The sequence below is a fragment of the Sciurus vulgaris genome (assembly GCF_902686455.1).
Source record: "Sciurus vulgaris genome assembly, chromosome: 19".
In the NCBI taxonomy this organism is placed as follows: Eukaryota; Metazoa; Chordata; class Mammalia; order Rodentia; family Sciuridae; genus Sciurus; species Sciurus vulgaris.
In genome coordinates, this window is record NC_136480.1 from 1,992,629 (window position 1) to 2,012,252 (window position 19,624).

At 45.7% G+C, this 19,624-nt stretch overlaps 1 protein-coding gene and 1 pseudogene across 2 annotated transcripts in view; one reads left to right on the plus strand and one right to left on the minus strand.

Moving 5' to 3' along the window:
* Positions 1 to 19,624, minus strand: part of CHCHD6 (coiled-coil-helix-coiled-coil-helix domain containing 6) — a 224,644-nt gene that overhangs the window by 119,095 nt on the left and 85,925 nt on the right. The window lies entirely within an intron of this gene.
* Positions 2,619 to 4,535, plus strand: LOC306650256 (UPF0711 protein C18orf21 homolog; annotated as a pseudogene). The gene has a single exon. The product of its transcript is annotated as a UPF0711 protein C18orf21 homolog (transcript).

Here is a 19,624-nt window from a genome sequence, read left to right on the forward strand (position 1 = left end):
CAGCCAGTGGGAAGGGACAAGCAACATTCCTAGAAGGAAAGACACCGGAACCTGGACCAAGGTGAAAGGCTGCACCCCCACAGCAGGAACCCCACTCCTAAACTTCCCCTCAGCTTCAGCAAGGGCCCAGCACCTGACGCCTCCCTAGATGTGGTCAGGCCATAAATCTCTGGTATGGCCAAGAAGAAATGAGAGAAGCAGTGGTAAGAATTCTCCGGGGGCCAGGAAATGGAGAATTGGCAGTCCTTCCAGGAGACGCTCCACCACGAGGTAGCAATCCTGTCCTGGGCTCAGCGCCCCTTAGCTTCTCGCCTATCACAGCCTCATCGTCTACCTTCGAAGTCTTGCAAGCCGACAGACAGGAACCACATGCCCCTCCCGGCCTGCCGTCACTCAGTAGCTACTGCTTGCTGCCCACGGGGAGTGGGGCACTATGCTGGGTCCCAGGCGTTAGCCAGGAAGCCGATTTCACACGCTGCTGTGCTGAGAGGAAGCTTTGCCAACTTATCCAATTAATTCATTGCTTATCTATTAGGGGCTGGAGGCAAGAGGTGTTCTCCCTCTTTAACAGACTTGGAAAGGGAGGGCAACCTACTTAACAAATGAGTGACTTGTGAGGGAGCGAGGAGGAGGAAGGCAGACCCGATGCCTAGCTCAGCCTTCTGCTCACCCTTTTCTGACAGTCACCCCATCGCCATTTCGTAAGCACGTACTCTGCGCAGACCCGAGCGTGACGCACATTGCTGCTCTCCAGCTCACGGCTCAGCTCATGAGAACGGCAGGTGACTGCTACCTGCTCAGGCAGCTAGGCTCGCTCATCAGAGGCAGCGTGAAGAAGTCCCCAGCCGGGCTCTCAGGCAGGTCACACAACTCGAGTGCACTTTCACTTTCCTGCATGGAACAGGAGAGCCCAGCTGCTCCCGTGGGGATCACTGCAGTCATGGTGACGGCTACCTGGCTCAGAGCAGGTGCTCGATGACTGTCCGCTCGAGGGCAAAGCCTTACACTGTTTTTGCAGAGGCTACCTGGTCATCTGTCTATCTCTGAGCCCAGGGACACCAAGCATAGTGAATGCCACGCTGCACCGCCCAGGGGTGAAGCTGTTATCACCACTACCATGAGCTGGGTGCTCCCCCAGGGCTGCGCACTGGTGACTCATCAGAATCCCACTGTGTGCCAGTCACTGCAGGGAAGAAGAGCAAGGAAAACAAAACACGCAATAACACAAAGCAAAACCCCCAATGTCTGTGCCGTGAACTGAGTCTGGAAAGTGACAAGTGTTCATCCTAGCAAGCATGAGGGGCAGAGCCAGAAACAAAGGAAGGCTGCAGAGAACAAGCCAGGTCCTGAGTGCTAGGGACCTGCACAGCATCCCAGTGAGGAGGTCACGTGCATCATGTTACACAGCAGAGCTGAGGAGCACGCCCAGCTCACAGGGAGACCCAGGTCAAGGGACGAGATGACACTTCCAGGGACACACGCAGACTGACATGAGAAGAGGCTGGGGTGTCAGACTGCGGGACCCGAGCTTTGTAGTGGAAAGGGGAGGAGACACTGCGGAGGAGTGGAGAAGATCCCCACCAGAGTGGCGTCTCAGCAGCTCAGGGAGGAGAGGGTTCTCAGTGCCGGAACCCCAGGAGGGGCTCAGATGAAGGCCCAGCCCACCCCGCCACACCAGGGTGGCGTTTCTCCAGCTGGGTTCTGGGGTCTGCTGAGGACAGGGCTGAGGTGTAGTCAGGAGGGCCGTCCACTCCGATTTCAACCAGAACAACTCCATATTGATTTTTCCTACTAAACGTCTCCTTGATCAACAGGGTGCAGTGGCGCACACCTGTCATCCCAGAAGCCTGGGAGGCTGAGGCAGGAGGATCATGAGTTCAAAGCCACCCTCAGCAACCCAGCAAGGCACTAAGTAACTCGGTGAGACTCTGTCTCTAAATAAAATACAAATAGGGCTGGGGATGTGGCTCAGTTGTCAGGTGTCCCTGAGCCCAATTCCTGGTACCAAAAAAAAAAAAAAATAAAACAAAAAACCTCCCGCATCCTTCTGCATTTACTTGCCATGATCGCTCTGGCTCAAGCCACAGAGACTGTCTCGTGGTGCACCAAAGCAGCCTGGCGCTCGCTCCCTCCCTCCAGGCTCGCTCTACTTTGGAATGCCCCCCACCCACAGTGCAGCAGGAATAAGCCTCCTAAGACACAAATCTGATCATGTAATTTCCCTGCATAAAGCCTTCAATAGTTTCATGATGCCCGTAGAATAAAGCCCAAATCTCCTTAAAACAGATTTCAAGGGCCTAAACGACCTGTTCTCGCTCACCTCCCAAACCTCACCCCTCCCTCTCTTCTCTAGCTCCTCTGACGTGAGGAATTCTTGCTCTTTTCTCCTGGCAGGCGGCTGCCTCTTCCTAGTCGGTGTCCTCCTCACCGCCCCTTCCGGCGTCCTTTCCCTATCAACTCCTATTTTTAATTCAAGTGTCAGGTCTGGTTTCCTCCGGGAAGCGCTCCCTGGTCCCCCAAGCCGAGGTGTCCTTTCCCAAGGACTCTGGGCTTCCCTTACCACCGCAGGCAGTGGCTGGATCTTGTCCTAGTTCTGTAAAAAACTGGCTACTCCGCTTGGTCTGGAGGGCGAGGAAGCGGCGTTGAAGACGAGGCAGAAGCACTACCTGGAGGCTGCGGCGCGAGGCTTACTCGAGAGCTGCCCAGGCCAGGCCCGCTATCTTCTCTGGGCCTACAGTTCGTCACACGATGACAAGAGCAATTTTGAAGAAACATGTCCATACTGTTTCCAGCTATTGGTTCTGGATAACTCTCGAGTGCGCCTCAAACCCAAGGCCAAATTGACACCCAAAATACGGAAACTTCTTAATCAAGAAGCAAGAAGTAATACGCTCAGTTTTAAAGAAGCAAAAATAATCAAAAAGTATAAAGACTCCAAAAGTGTGTTGTTGATTACTTGTAAAACATGCAACAGAACGGTTAAACATCAGGGTAAAAGCAGAAGCTTTCTGTCAGCACTGAAGAGCAGTCATATGACTCCTACAAGCAAACTCAGCCCCAAGAGACCAAAGACACAGACTCCAGATTCTGCAAACTTCAGTCCTAATATGCCTGGCTCCAAAGGCAAGAGCCCAGCATTGATTGACAGAACACCTACATGTGGACGATCAACACCCATTTGCTCCTCAAAGAGTGTGACAAAAAGAAACACTTCTCTCAACTAAAAATGTTGCTTAGTCAGAATGAATCCCAAAAGAATCCAAAGGTAGACTTCAGAAATTTCTTATCCTCTCTATGAAGTCCCTTGAACTTTGAGAAAAAGAAATTTTTCTGATACAATTTCTGAAACTAAGTTAACAATTAAAAAAAAGAAACTTTTATTTATTCTTTGAATACATGAAAATTAGGTCCAAGGGCAGACTTTCCTTGGCATCCTTCAGTGTATTAGGGAAAACATCTCATTAGAATGAATAACGAAAACATCACAGGTGGTCATTGAGAATCAAAAAATATATGAAAGGTTCTTATAAATAGTAAGGATATATGTGAACCTTGAGTGATAGTATTTTTTCCTCCTTTAGTCTTAACAGTTTTCATTATGTCATTTTCTTTCAAAATAAATTTGAGAAATTAAGGAGAGGGTCTGTCACTCATGAGGGTTTCTTCTGTATATGTGAAGCCCTATCAGAAAAGGAATCCAGTGTGTATTCTTATTTTCTCACTCATATACATAACTATATGAGTAAATTCTTAACATTATTCCTATCTTGAATGCAAAAATAAGTATCTAGCACATTTTTTTTTTTTTTTTGTAGTATTGGATTGAACCTAGAGCCTCATGCATGCTAGGCATGCTTTCTAGCACTGAGCCATACTACCAGCCCAACACTCTTGATTTAGGTGATCTACAGGGTACTGAAATTTCCATTTTACAACCTCTTTTGTTACTGTAGTAATATTTTGCCTTGAAGCAGCATTTTAATTTGCTCTAGAGATGACTCATTTCTAGGTCTGAAAACTATCAGAACATAAAGAGTAACAGTTTTGCTACCTTAAATCTTTCTGGAATGAATATATATACATACATACATATATATGTATGTATATATACATACATAAATACATATACATATACATCTGGAATATATACACACAGACACACATATATATAATTTCATTTTTTAATGATAAAGTAGGACTGTATTCAACCTGTCTCAAGCTCTTTAGAAAAGGGAACCTTTAGCTGGGCATGGCAGCACATACCTATAATTTCAGCTACTTGGGAGGCTGAGGCAGGAGGATTCCAAGTTCAAGTCCAGCCTCAGCAACTTAGCGAGACCCTATCTCCAAGTAAAACAAATAGGACTGGGAATATAGCTCCGTGGTAAAGCACCCCTGGGTTCAGTCCCAAGTACCACAAAAATAAAAGAGAAAAGGAACTGTTACACAGTACTGTAAGTTGATATAGCCATTTGGAAAACAATATGGAAGTCCCTATAAAAACTAAAAGTAGAACTGGCTTAATGGTAAAGTGCCCACCTCTCTAAGATGTGAGAAATCCGGAGCTCAGTAGCCAGCATGCAATCCCACTTCTGGATATATATCCAAAGGAACTTAAATCTATATGTTGCAGAGATGTCTGCACTCCCATGTTTGTTACAGATGTTATTCACAATAGTCAAAATAAGGAAATGACCCAATAGCCATCAATGAACAAATGACTTTTTTAAAAAATACCTTTATTTTATTATCTATGTGGTGCTGAGTATTGAACCCCCTCACACATGTTATGCAAGTACTTTACCACTGAGCTACACCCCAGTCCAATAAATAGATTTTTTAAATGCAAAATACATAATGGAATACTATTTAGCCTTTTCGAAGCAGGATATTCTGTCATTTGCTACAACATGGATGAACCTGCAGGATTATGCTATATGAAATAAGCCAGGCATAGGGAAAAAAATCTGTTATCTTGTCATATGGATCTAAAACAGTTGAACACATAGAAAAGTAAAGAATAGAATGGTGGTTACCAGAGGCTGGGAGATAGATTGGTCAAAGAATACAAGGTTCCCGTTAGAATTAAGTTCTGTTCTGGTAATACATTGCAAAGCATTGTTAATGTATGCTTCAAAATAACTGAAAGATTTTAAATATTATCACCACAAAGAAATGATAAATATTTGATATGATGCATATGTCCATCAGCTTGATTTAATCCACAATGTACACATGTAATGAAACTCACATTGTACCTGTAGTTATATACAATTACTTGTAAGAATAAAATAATAAAATGGATGCACAAGAATGCCCTTGGTGAATCTGATAAGTTGTACTGAAAGAGAAAAATAAGTAAAAAACAAAATCTTTTGAATAAATCATTTCAATACTTTGAAAAAAAAAAAACTGGGTACTGGGCGGATGTGGAGACTGAAGTCACGTTATGGAAGGAGTTTTCTAGATTACAACTGTCAACATACGGGTGGACAAACACCTGTTTAAGGTCGGTTATGAGTGTCCACTTTTTATTCACTAGATATAAGACCTGAGATAACTGGCAATCTGTCTGGGTCTCAGTTTCCCCACCTAAACTTGGGTTAAAACGAAGCCTTCTTCACGTCAACCATTATGAGGATGTCCTTACGTGACACAGTGCAGGGTCGTGACGGGGCACCTGCAATGCGATGACTACTGGTGTCGTCTCACACAAAATGGGAAAAGCCACTAGCCTCCAGGATATTAAAAAAAAACAAAAAAAACAAAAAAAAAACCCACCTTTCTCTCTACTATTTACTGAGTACTTGCTATTTGCTAAATAGTAAGCTAGAAGCTTTATCCTGAGTCCTCACTATCCAAATATTCACTATCCCTGTGCGTGCATGCGCAAGGTGTGAAGGTGGACTCACAAAACCGTGCCACCAATGAACTCGCCACTTTTAAACTGGTCTTCCATCCAATACCTCCACCCCGAATCAAGCCGCCATTCTGAACTCTGGTTGGTACAATTACGTCCATGCAAAGAGAGGACATAAGCAAGGCTTGTTTGAGAGGCCGAGTCCTCTTGTGACATAATCCCAGCACTAGCTGCAGCCTGGACTTCCTCCAATAAAGGCTTTGCCTGGCGACTTCGCGTGGCCCTGAGAGAGGTGTCTGTGGAGGCTGTTCCCTAATGACGATTGTGAGGGGGGCGACCGATGGCGGAGGACGGCGCGTGGAGACAGAGCAGGGGATAATGCATCGTTACGGGAAGCACTCTTGAGGACTCCTCTTCAGGGTCCTTCAGGATGAAGAAAATGATCTGAGGTGGAAGCACAGAATTGCTAGAAGGAAATGAAATGCAGCGGAAAGGTTCAAGTGCTGCACTATTTGAGAAATAATGACACAAAGGTTGTCAGACCAAATTAAAGAGAAGAAAACGATCAGATTATACGCTATTTACAAGAGACATACCTTTGAATATCAAAAGGCTGGGAGTAAAAGGCCGGAAAGAGATATACCGAGGGCTGAAAGAAAACTGGGGGGATGAAGAGCACAGAAAGTAGAACTGAAGGCAGGAAGGCATCACTTCAGAGAGAAAAAGAATCACCTCAGCACTAAAGAAAAGTCCCAGATCAACATACATCTAATGAGCATTTAAATAGTTCTCAGTTATTGTTACTTAAAGTTGTCCCGATGAAGGGGAGGAACAGAAACACTGAGCAGAACTGGAGAATGGATACTAAGTAATGCAGACAGAAAACAAAACCAAAACAACTGATCAGGTCCAATAGACGATCTGAGCAACACATCGGCCCAGCTTGACCAAACTGGCATGTACAAACACTACAATCAACAACTGCAAAACAAAAGCAAGAATCACATTAATTTCAAACACAATGGAACATTTTCCAGAGCAGAACAGAGGCCATAAAACGTGTCTCAATAAATTGCATGGATTAAAATCACACGAAGCGTGTCCCTTGACCACCGTGGAGTAAGGCCAGAAATCAACAAGAGACAGATAGCCAGATAACAGAAAATTCCCCAAATGTTTGGAAGCCATGTACTTCCAATAATTCATGGCTTCAATTAAAAAAAAAAAAAAAAGAAAGAAAGAAAGAGAATTAGAAAATAGACTGAGTCAAATAATAATGAAAATCTGCATATCAAAATTGTGAATGAAGCAAAAGCTGTGCCTAAGGAAAATATAAAGCTTTAAAAGATGACACTAGAAAAGAACGGTGGTCTAAAATAAAAAAATCTAAGCTTCAACCTCAAGAAGGTACAAAAAGAAGAGTAAAACAATCCCCAGAAGAACAGAAGAAACTAAGAATTAAGGACATAAATGAATGAAATAGAAAATAAATATACAATTTAAAAAGTCAAGAAAGTCAAATGCTAATTCTTGGAAAACAGTACTCTCAGCAATTTAGGAACAGGAATCTCCACTCAGGACTGGCGAACTCATGCAAGACATTTTATTAAGTGGACAGGCAGAGTGTCTGCCCACAGGGTGGGTGGGTGAGAGAGAGAAAGAGAGAAAGAGAACACGAGAGAGAGAGAGAGAGAGAGAGAGAGAGAGAGAGAGAGAGAGAGAAGAAGAAGAAGAAGGAGGAGGAGGAGGAGGAGGAGGAGGAGGAGGAGGAGGAGGAGGAGGAGGAGGAGGAGGAGAGAGAGAGAGAGAATGGCGGTGGAGCTATTCTTAAGTAGTGGAATTTCACGGCTGATAACAAGGGACCCATGACTGGCGAGGAGGGTCGCGGGCTAACACTCTGGACCAATGACTTGACTAGGAAGTTGATGGGCTAGCAATGTAGGTTGTAAAATGGTGTGGGGGAGGTCTGATGCCAATAGGGCATCTATAAAAAAACTACAGCCAATACATACTTCTTGGTGAAATATTGAATATCTTCCCTAAAAGTCAACAACTGAGAGAAGAATGCCCAATAAAATAATTTTTTATTCAAAATTGTACTGGAGGTCCTGCCAGTGTAACAAGTAAAATAAGTGAAAAGAAAAAAAAGAAATCCCAAACTTTAAACAGAAAGGAAAAAGCAAAATTGCCATGACTCTCGGTTGACAAGACTATCTATGTAGAACTAAATAATACATTAAGTAATAAGTAAAATTTTCAAGATTGCAAGAAATAAGGCCAATATATAAAAGATCAATTCTACTTCTACGTGTCAGCAATAAACAAAGACTAAAAGCAAGGAAAGAAATTAAAAGCCATGTATTTTCACTAGCAAAAATAAAACCCCTAAGAATATATCTAACAAAAAAGATCTAAGATCACTGCAGAGAAATATATGGAACATTATCGAGAAGGCCAAAGCAAATGGATGAAAATACAGCAGACAGACCATGGAATTGAAGACTCGAGAACGTTAAGATGTCCATCCTTTCTGCTATGATCTGTAGATGCTAATCTGACAAACTGATTCTAAAATTGATACAAAAATGCAAATGATCTACAAAAATCAAAATGATTTTAAAAACAACAAAACTGGAGAACCAAGATGCAAGATAATTAGATCAATCGTAAGACTAGAATAAAGAGTACTTTTGGCACAGGGAAAGAAATATGGGCCAATTTAACTGAATATAGTTCAGATACAGCACATATGTAGTCAAGTGATTAATGACAAAGGCCTTCCTGCAATTCAGTGAGGAAAGAATAATCTTAATGAATAGGAACCCCTACCTGAAAACTTACATAAAATTTAATTCACGGGTGAATCAGAGACCAAAATGAGAACGCTTAAAAAAAAAAACAATTGACCTCTAGATTCAGTGTAATCCCTATCAAAATCTCACCTGCCTTTTATTTTTTGCAAAAATAGAAGAATAATATTCAAAATTTCATATTAAATCTCAAAGTAAGTACCACAAATAACAAAAAATAGGGAAAAGAACAAAACTGAAAGACTCATACCTCTTGACTTCAAAACTTGCTACAAATCAAGAAAGAATGGTACTGGCCTAAGGATAGGAATTCATGGAATGGACTTGGCATTCAAAAATAGCACCTTATACTTACAGTCAATTGATATTCCCTTGGGTGCCAAGTCCACACAAAGGGGAAAAGAACAGTCTTTTCAACAGATGATGCGGGTACAATTGAATTTCCGTTTGCAAAAGGAAGAATCTGGACCCCTACCTCACCACATACATAAAACCCTACTCAAAACGAATTAAAAATCTACATGTAAAAATCTACATGTAAAACTGAAGCTCTTAGAGGAAAACACAGGAATCAATCAATCTTCATGATCTTGAATTTGGTAACGGATTCTCAGATAGGATACCAAAAGCACATCTAACCAAAGGAAAAAATACACTGAACTTCGCTAAAATTTAAATCTCTTAGGTTTTGTTTTAGTCACCTTTTTCACTGCTATGACCAAAAGACCTGACAAAAACAATTTTAGAGAAGGAAAAGTTTATTTGGTGATCATGGTTTCAGAGGTCTCAGATGGCTGACTCCATTTCTCGGGTCCGAGGTGAGGCAGGACACATGGAGGAAGCGGGGTGGGCAGCTTAGCACATGTCCACCAGGACGTTGGGGGAGAGAGAGTCTCCTCACCATGCGGAAAACACAGACCCCAAAGGCGCACCTCCAGGGACCCACCTCCTCCAGCCACTCCCACCTGCCTAGGTTACCACCCAGTTAATCCTTGGCAGGGGATTAATCCACTGATTAGGCTAAGGCTGTCCTAAGGCAATCATTTCACCGCTGAACTCTCTGGCATTGTCTCACGTGAGTTCTGGGGGACACCTCACATCTAAACCATAACAGGTTGCAAAGGACACCATCAAGAAAGTGAAAAAAAGCTCTTTTCCCTGATGACAGATTGTGCAGCTACCGTCAAGATTAAGGCTCAGGACCCTGACGCCAAGGAGGAGGAGCTGTTACAACAGCTGGACAACCTGAAAGTGGAGCTGTCCCAGCTGCATGCTGCCCGAGCGACAGGGGTGCAGTGTCCAAGTGCTCCAAAATCTGAGTTGTCCACAAATCCATCGCCTGTGCTCTTACTGTTATTAACGAGACTCAGAAGGGAAACCTCAAGAAATTCTACAAGGGGAAAAAGTAAAAGCCCAAGACTGAAGGCCCAAGAGGACAAAAGCCATGAGCTGCAGGATCATCAAGCACGGGGAGAACCTGAAGACCAAGAAGCCACAGGCGAAGGGTCCGCTGTACCCTCTGCATAAGTACAAGGTCAAGGCCTGAGAGTCGCAGCAGCAATGAAACATGAAATTGGAGTGTGCACACATACAAAAAGCAACAGACAATCCGCAGGACGGGTGGAAGTATCTGCAAAGCACGCATCTCCTAAGGAACTTGTATCTAGAACACACAAAGGACTCATCAACAAAAAGGGCAAATAACCTAACATGGGCAACAGATCTCAATGGACATGCCCTCATAGAAAATCCATAAATGGCCAAAAAGCACATGAAAAGATGCTCGGCATCACTAATCATCTGGGAAACGCAAATCAAAGCTACAGAGAAGTATCACTTCATAGTCACCATGACTACCATCAGCAAAAAGACAGACACTGGAACCTTCTTATATTCCTGGCGGAACTATAAAATGATGCAGTAGCTTTGGGAGAGGCTGGGAGTTCCTCAAAAGAGCAGACCCAACCTACCATCACCAGAGTCATTCTAGTGAGAGCAGAATTAAAACTAAGCAGTCCAAAACGTGTTTATGGGGGCTCTTACGAATATTATTCATGAAAACCAGACAGTGGGAACAACCCAAATGTCTACAACTGATAACAAATAACATGCCATTTAGTGGCATATACACCTGGTACCACATGGATGAACCTTGAAGACATCAAGTCAGCAAAAGTAGCCAGACAGAAAGGCCACCCTGTATGATTCTACTTGCAGGACACGTCCAGAATAGGCAAAGCCAGAGACAAAGTATGTTAAAGGCTTCCGTTGGCTGGCACTGGAGGGTGGGAGTTACTGCTGACTGACGAGCATAGGATTTGGGGAAATGGTGTGGAAATATTCTGGAATTAGACAAGGGTGACTGGTGCTTTATATCCACCAGAATAGTTAAAATTAAAACAATCGACAATAAGCGATGACAATCAGGATACGGAAGTCAGGTGCAGTGGCACACGCCTGTAATCCCAGTGACTTGGGGGCTGAGGCAGGAGGGGGTCGTGAGTTCAGAACTAGCCTCAGCAAAAGCGAGACCCTAAGCAACTCAGTGAAGTGCCGGGCATATAGGTCATCTAGTAGAGTGCCTGACTCTCGTGCTAGAGGCCCAGGTTCGAGTCCCCAGCCCTCTGTTCTTGTGCAAACACCAAACGAACAAGCAACTCAGTGAGACCCTATCTCTAAATAAAATACAAAACAGGTCTGGGGATGTGGCTCCATGGTCAAGTACCCCTGAGTTCGATCCCCAGTACCCCAAAAGAAAGAAAAAAAGATATGGATTAACCAGAATTTTCACACACTGAGATCATGTAAATTGGTATAACCACTTCAGAAAACTGTTTAGGTGTCTGATAAGATAAACATAATGCACTCAGATCTAGCAATTGTGCTTCTGGGTAAATACCCAACAAAAATACATCCACCAAGACTCACATATAAAAATACCCGTAGTGACATTATTCGCAATAGCCCCCAACTGAGAACAGCCTAAATATTCATCATGTGTAGACTGAGTAAATAAATTGAAGTATATTCAGACAATGAACTAATGTACTGCAGTGGAAAGGAACAAACTACTACTAAATATAATATGGATGACTCACACAGAAAGAATGAAGAGCCAGAAAAGCCAGAAAGAAAAAAAATACTGTACTGTACACTTCTGTGGGCATGAAGAACAAGGGTAGGCAAATCAATTCATGGTGACAGATGTCAAAATGGATCTTAATTTGGGGCATACTGACTTTTGAAGACTCAAGGGACACTTTTATGATACTAGAAATGGTCTATATCTTGATCCAGTTGGTGATCACATCTATGCAAAAATGTGGAGCTCTTCAGACTTATATGCTTGTTGTTGTCTTAATAAAATACATATTTAAAAAATAAATTGGCCAACCACTGTGGTGAGGGAGGCCAAAGTAAGAAGACGACAGTTCTCATTAGAAACAGTGCCTGTGGGAGAGATCCCCCCTGGAAAAGCGGGCACTGTGGTGAGCACAGCACACGCAGGACCTCTAGCAGTGTCACGATGAGCGGGACAGTTCCCTCACAAGGTTCCCAGTGCGCCAAGAGTACACGTGGCAAGCTGCAGAGTCGGGACTGGAATCTGTGTCTGTCCCCCCCAGACTGGTTCTTTCCGTCCTGCGTACCGTTTTCTGTGATGAAACAAAGCTCAGGCAGCTGTCCAGACAAGACTCCAGGCCCTGCTCCAGTTTCCTCAACTTCCTCACTGGCGGAGAAGTCTCCTTCAGAGCAACATCCAGCAAGGTCCCACCAATGTGTGACCAGCACAGCTGGAATCTCAACCTAGGCGGCTGCCCTTTGGTGTACTTTATGCCAATAAGACTCGGGGGTTTGCAGATTCCATCTCCCCTGTGTGCAAACCACCAAAAGCAAATGCTCTGGCATGCACTTGGACCTCCATTTAAAGACCCCAAGAGACAAAAGAGACTTCTGTCAGGTGTGGTCACTAATCTCGTCAACGAAGAGATGCTGAGGACTAAGACTCGACCAGCAGGCTTCTCTGGTGGTCACTGTCCGGCTTCGGGCAGAGGCCTGACACTGAGGGGCAGGAGCAGTCTAGCCTGTCCAAGTGCTGCGAGCCGAGGGGCAGATGTATCTTTGTGTTTGCTAAGAACCCGTGAGCCTTGCCAGCTTCCGCCCAAGCTAGAAGCGTCTTCACGCTGGTGAGGCACATTGATATTAGATGGTGAGCGAGCAAGGTCAAGCTGTCCAGGAGTAGGTGCTGGCTGCGCACCACACCGGGGATGAAGGCTCACAGAACAGCCCTTTGCCTTCCTGGGTGGCTGTCAGAACTCAGGCCTGGTGAGTCTGCACCTGCTCTCAATGTATTGACATTAAAAAAAAAAAAAAAAATCTGGCGAAAGACCCAGAAAGTGGGAGCTTGCAACCCTGATTTCAATCATGATGCAGCACGGCAGAGACTCAAGAGGATGGTTTCTTTTTTTTTTCCTCCAGAAAAGATGGCTGGTGTCCACCACTGGATGGGGATAGCCAATGGGCACGGCTGATGAGAGACACAACAGGACTGCCTGATGTCACCTGAGCAGCTCCAAGGTGACCTGCTGAATCACCACACGTTGGAAAACATCTATTCCAGGCTCCTCCCGGGCTGGGGTCAGACACAGTGATGTGCAGACCCCAGCCCCACAGTCCAGAGCTCACCTCAGGCCAGCTTTAGACCCCTGGCAATGCCATGGGGCCCGAAGCAGGGGGGACTGTTTGCACGGAGAAGGAATCAGACCCCAGGGAGATGGGAAGGCCAGGGCTGCCGTCTGATGACCCCCTGCTGAGGAGAGGTCCCTGGTAATGAGGTCCACTGCCTTTCAGGAAGAGACCTGCTGTACAGAGGCCTGGGGAACGGTGGCCAATCCGCTCGGCTTCTGTGGGCAGAAGAGTTCATCTTCTTAACTGGCGAAATGTGAAGGCCACCATGTTGCCATGGTGATCTGCATTAGCCACTCGGGTAGGCCATCGCTTCATATGCCTTTGTTTATTTTCTGTTAAAAAAAATACGTTTTAATGCAGAGTCAAAACCAGTACAGGTAATAAACATAATGGAAGGCAGGGAAGCAGGCGGGCTGTCTCTGGGGGGACCCGGTCACTTCTGGGCGACGACTCAGAACTTCTGCAAGCACTTATCACAAGGAATCCGGGAGAGGGCCCGGGCTGGTGTTGTGCAGGCAAGAAGCCACACACGGCTGAAGCACCTGTTTGTGCAAGAAGAGAAGCTCATCTGCACACAGTTACAATAAAGGTGGAAAACACTGACTTCCGCCAATGCATGCACCTTCGCAGGAGGAGAATATTTGCAGCTAGGAAGGCTGGGAAAGAGCCATCTAAAGAAAAGTCGCCTGCAAGAAGAAAGCATTGGCCAGCACCTCCCACGACAGTCCCTCCTTGCTTTAGTCCACACGAGGAGAGAGGCTCTGCAAGATGGCTGGACTGTCCACAGACAGATGTGGGCGGTGGCCAAACCAGGACTCAAACTCAAGCTTTTCTGACGGCCCTCAGCACACGCCACAGCTCCTGGGGGCATGTGACCTGGACCTGGAAGTGTGGTAGAAGGAACTGAGAGAAGGACACTCAGGAACGACAAGAGAGAAGCAGGCCTGCAGAGGAGGAAGTCAGGAGGAGAGGAAGGGGCAGACGCAGAACTTAACCCCTAAGACTGAACATTGTATGTAATAAACTAAAAAAACTCAGATATTGTATGTAACATAGTTATGTGATAATGCAGTTATAACAGTATTAATCAAAATAATACATATCAGCTCTAGATTATGATTTCCAACCTATTTTGAGGTACTTGTACCAATTTTTAAAAAATACTTTTTAAGATGTTGATAGACCTTTATTTTATTCATTTATTTATACGTGGTGCTGAGAATCAAACCCAGTGGGTCACACAGGCTTGGCAAGTGCTCTACCACTGAGCTACGACCCAGCCCAACTTGTATCAATTTTGATGAAATATTCACACAAATGAAAATCTGGGACTTTTTTTTTTCCAAGTTGTAGATGGAAACAATATCTTTATTTATTTATTTCTGTGTGGTGCTGAGGATCGAGCCCAGTGTCTCACACGTGCTAGGTAAGTGCTCTACCACTGAGCCACAGCCCCTGCCTGAAAACTTGGGACTTAATGGGCTAAAGGTCCTGAAATGCCACCTATGGATCTGGGAACTGCATCGGGTTCACCAGAGACAGGGTGAAGGCTATGAATAATGAAGGGGGAAAGCAGCCGACAGACCCTGGCGCACCATGACCTGCGGGGCACATCCGTGCTGGGCAGGCCTGATGGCCAAGGCCAGGGCTTCACCAGTGCAGGCTCGGCTTCTGGAGATGATGGCCCAGATGTGGGGCAGGGAAATGCACGGTCAGCTGACAGGGAGAGGGAGGCAGGGTCTTTTTTTGGTAACCGTCAATGTCCTAGAAGTGGCTTTCTGACATCTGCTGGGCAAGCTTTTCATTTAAAAAAGAAAAAGAAAAAAAAAAAAGGGAAGAGGAAAATCTACTTGGCAAACCCAACATACTCGATGGCAAAGAGAAGCCACAAGACAACACTCCTCCTTCCACAGACAGGGCTCTGCTGCCTTCTGCTTCCAGTCACCCCACAGCCAGCCAGCAGAGGAACAGCCCTGAGCTCACAGGTCGTGAGTCGCCCAGAGAGGGTGGAGGCGACTGGAAGGTACGGGGCCTCCTCGCCCTCACAGACAGGGCACAGCAGGGCTCCCTGGACTACCAGTCCCCTCAGTGCGTTCGAGGTGAGTCCACTCTTGCTCCTACCACTGAAGGTACGTCTGTTAACAGGACAGAGCTCCAGAACAAGCTGGCAGAGCGTCCTCTGTCCCTCTTCCCTCGAGTGCTATCAGACAGCAATCTTGGGACCCAGACTCAGAATCTTAAGGAGTCCCAAGAGTCTGAGAGCCAGCTTTCCTACCAGGGGTGGCTGGTGGGCTCGAGAAGTCCATCACTGTCCATCCGACACCACAGCAGCCAACAGACGGTCCTGTGGCTTAGAAGCACGTGGCCATCGTCCGTGTGTGTTTAATCACGGCTAACGCAACAAAGCCAGCAAGCAGGCACCAAGCCTGGCTGAGTTCAGCTCCCTGTCGTTCTCCCTAGAAATCTTCCTCAAGCACTTAGCTGACATGGATGCTGGTGGAAGATGCTAAAAACAACAGCAACCTCAGTACGTCCTGGCCTAGAGGAGGGTAGGGATGCACGTGAGCCCCAGGACCCTGGAGGACAAGAGGCCATGGATTTGGGAATGGAAGCGGAGAGGAGGAGGAAGACAGGGAAGGAAGGCGGAGTGAGTCACAACAGAGATGATGTCTGTGCCTCAAGTCAACAGACACAGGGAGGAGAAAGCACCTTCTAGGCAGAGGCACATTTTAAACAAAACACAGAGGGACAAAATCATAGATTTTTCTGACAACGGCAGGGGTTCTCTGTGCCTCCTGCAGGCTGGGAAGATGCTCAGCACAGGCACAGCTAAGCACCTGAACGCTAGGCTATGAAGTGGAGGACCTGGTCACTGAAACGAGAGAGAGCCACAGCATGTGTTAGGCCAAAGGAGTAACAACTCAGACGTGTGTCTCTGGGGTCATTCTGGGGCAGGTGGAAGGGAAGCAGGACTAGTGACGGGGAGATCAATTAGGGGGCCACAGGAGCAATAGCAAGAAGAGACGAGGATTGACTTGAGAGAGAAAACACAAGGTTAGGAACAGGACTCGTGACCGGAAGGAGGCAAGGCAGGGGCACCCGGCTGGGTCCGTCACGGACAGGCTGCAGCATCTACCCAGGATGCAGGATGAGGCGACTCCGGCATAGGGAGACGTGGGAAGGCAGGAACCCCAGAGGCTACTGGGGTCAAGCCCCCGGGGACTCCTCTAGTAAAGGATCAGCAGAAACCAATAACAGAACTTTGCTGAAAAACGAACCCTGCGAAAAAAGGGCTTAGGGTCCTGACCTGTTTCTGTGCTTCCTCCAAAGCTCATCGCCGCCAAACTCAAAGTCCCCTCCGGTTTGGTTAGATTCACAGACTCCCTCCTCTGCTGCTTTAGCAGAGACAGACAAACTCCCTTAGGGAGGCAGAGGGGTGGGAACGAACCCACCCTTCAAAAACAAACCTGCGCCTCACCCTCTGTTTTCCCCACAGGTCTATCTTCCCTGTCTTATCAGCTGTTTTTCAGCAGCCTATGAAAGATGCACTTTGATCAGAAATACAGAATCAAGGAAAGCCACAAATGTTCACTCTTGGTGCAGTAATTCTGGCAACGTCAGCAACGACTAACCAAACAATTCCCCTTGGGGAGAGTCCCACCCCAGAGCCGGATCTGCTCTCCTCCACATATCATTCATCCATCTGAATGAATGCTCCGATCTAGAATCAGCAGGCTCCTGGGAGATCTGCAGATCCCCCAAGAGAGCGAGTGACTGACCAGTAACTGATGCTTTGAGGGTCACTCTAGGCAATAGCCTCCTGTCCTTAAAAAAACCAGTTTTTTCCTCTGGGGCTGGCCTGAGGGCTCAGGATCTCTACCAGTAAGGGAAACAAGCAGGCAAGAGTGGGCTCTGGATTCAGTAGATCCACACCTGCTGTCGGGAGCCCAGGCATGCTGCACAGGTCAGGAGCACGGGATCCTGTGCCAGTTAGCCATGGGTATCTGGGTGAAGCCTCTACTCCAGTGATAGCGCCTCTCAAAAAGAAAAGCAGGAGTGCGCACATGTAATCCCAGTGGCTCGGGAGGCTGAGGCAGGAGGATCACAAGTTGGAGGCCAGCCTCAGCACTTAGTGAGGCCCTAAGCCACTCAGCAAGACCCTGTCTCTAAATAAAACATAAGACGGGCTTGAGATGTGGCTCAATGGTTAAGCACCCCGGGGTTCTCAATTCCCAGTACCAAAAAATAAATAAAAGAAAAGAAAAAATAAAAGAAGAAAGCTACTGCTTTTCTCAAAGTGTGTTTGTGATTCAAGGAGCTAATGTGGGTGAAAGTACAGCAGTAGTGGTCAGGACCTAAAAGATGCTCAGTACTGGACGTTTCCTTCAGTCTGTCCTCTCAGCCGGGGATTACAATGTAAGGACAGTCACACTACCTTGTGTCTTCTTAAAACACAAAGTGCCCTGAAACGTGTCAAAATAATGCCAGCAATGTTTTATTGACATTAATCTGGAAGTGTCTTATTCACGATCTATTTGCTCCTTGACAACTCTCTCTCATGGTTAACACAGTATATTCCTTATCAAAGATAAAAGCCCAAGGTCCAGAGAAAGGGCATGACTGACCCAAGGTTGTATAGCCATAAAAGGCAAAATGGAGTTCTGAACCCCAAATTTTAAAGTTCACAGACGCACTGTTTGCTATATAAAAGGAATTTCATGCAAAATATCAAAACTACTTTTCTAATTCTAAAGTCTATATTCTTCCACAACCCTGTGCTCACTCCCCTAAAAATCTCATGTTTACACTTTCATTTGTACAAACATAATCAGATTTATAATACATAAACAAGATTAGGTACATACAATCACTGTAGGTTCTAAGACAGCCTAGAATCCATAGGGGAAGGTAAGTCACAAACACCAGTCCTTTCAGCAGAAAACTTCCAGGATAGGAGACAAAATATACTGGGACATTCACAGATGTATACAGAAATCCCAAGATGCCAATCAATAGGAAAGAGAAGAAACTGTATTCCACAAAAGGTAGCATCATAAAAGTTAAACCAAGAACTGAGATGCAACTCAAAAGGCATCAACAGGAAAGCATTCGCTGGCTATGCCAGAAGCCAGAAGATGCTGTTGCCAACTTTTAATACAAAGCTGATAACTGATCATGTGAAAAATACTCGTAATGCCTATTTCCTCCAAATTCAAAGTCAAATGCAGACGAAACATTTTGACGAGGCCACACAGAGAAAGGGAGGAAGGCAAACCAGATCTGTCACTGCAAAGCTGCACAAAGGAACCCTCAGGAAAGTGGCCAAAGATATTCCAGGAAAACTAGTATTTGTAAGACTTCACGGAGGACTGGTAATATGCTTGAACGACCTGGAAAAGTGCCACCATGACGTTCGTATTTATAAAAAAATATTGCAAAGATACAAGATCGGAAAACTGTAGCTCCATAAACTTCCTTACAGGCATTGAACTTTTCTAATATAATAAATGCTGTGCTCTGCCTGGCATGTTGGCACATGCCTGTAATTCCAGTGACTTGGGAGGCTGAGGCAGGAGGATCATGAGTTCAAAGCCAGCCTCAGCAACTTAGCCAGGCCCTAAGCAATTCAGCGAGACCCTGTCTCTAAATAAAATATAAAAAGGCTGGGGATGTGGCTCAGGGGTTAAGCACCTCTGGGTTCAACCCCTGGTACAAAAAACAAAAAAAAAAAAACAAAAAAAAACCCAAAAACCTATGCTCTTCCCCTTCCCAGCACCAGCAGGGTGGAGGTAGAAATAAACACTAGGTTCACTTGCAAACACCTTAAGGAAAACCGAGCATGTGCAGTGTGGCTGCATGAAGGGCAGGTCCTGCCAGGCTGGATGGGTCTTCTAGGCCAGAGTAATGGGCGGCCAGGTCACAGGGTCATACCATCTTACTTGGCAGGCACTGGGTCTTGCTCCCCATGACCTGGTCATCAAAGACGAAGAACAGCCACAAGATGAAGTTCCTTTAAGCAAGAAGTAAACATCTAGCAGACTGCCTTCTGCTCACGTCAGTAGGCCAGGGACTTCTGGGGCATGGGGGCTAAGAAGCAGGACTGTGTAGGAATATGTCCTTGGTTGCATTTGTCAACAGTTCCATCCAACACCTGCTGCTGGTCAGCTGGAATTAAACATACAGAAAGGGTCTGAGGGAGGGTAAGGGATGGAAAGTGGTCCACTCACAGGAATGAACCAGAATAGAGACAGAAAGCAAGTGGGCCACA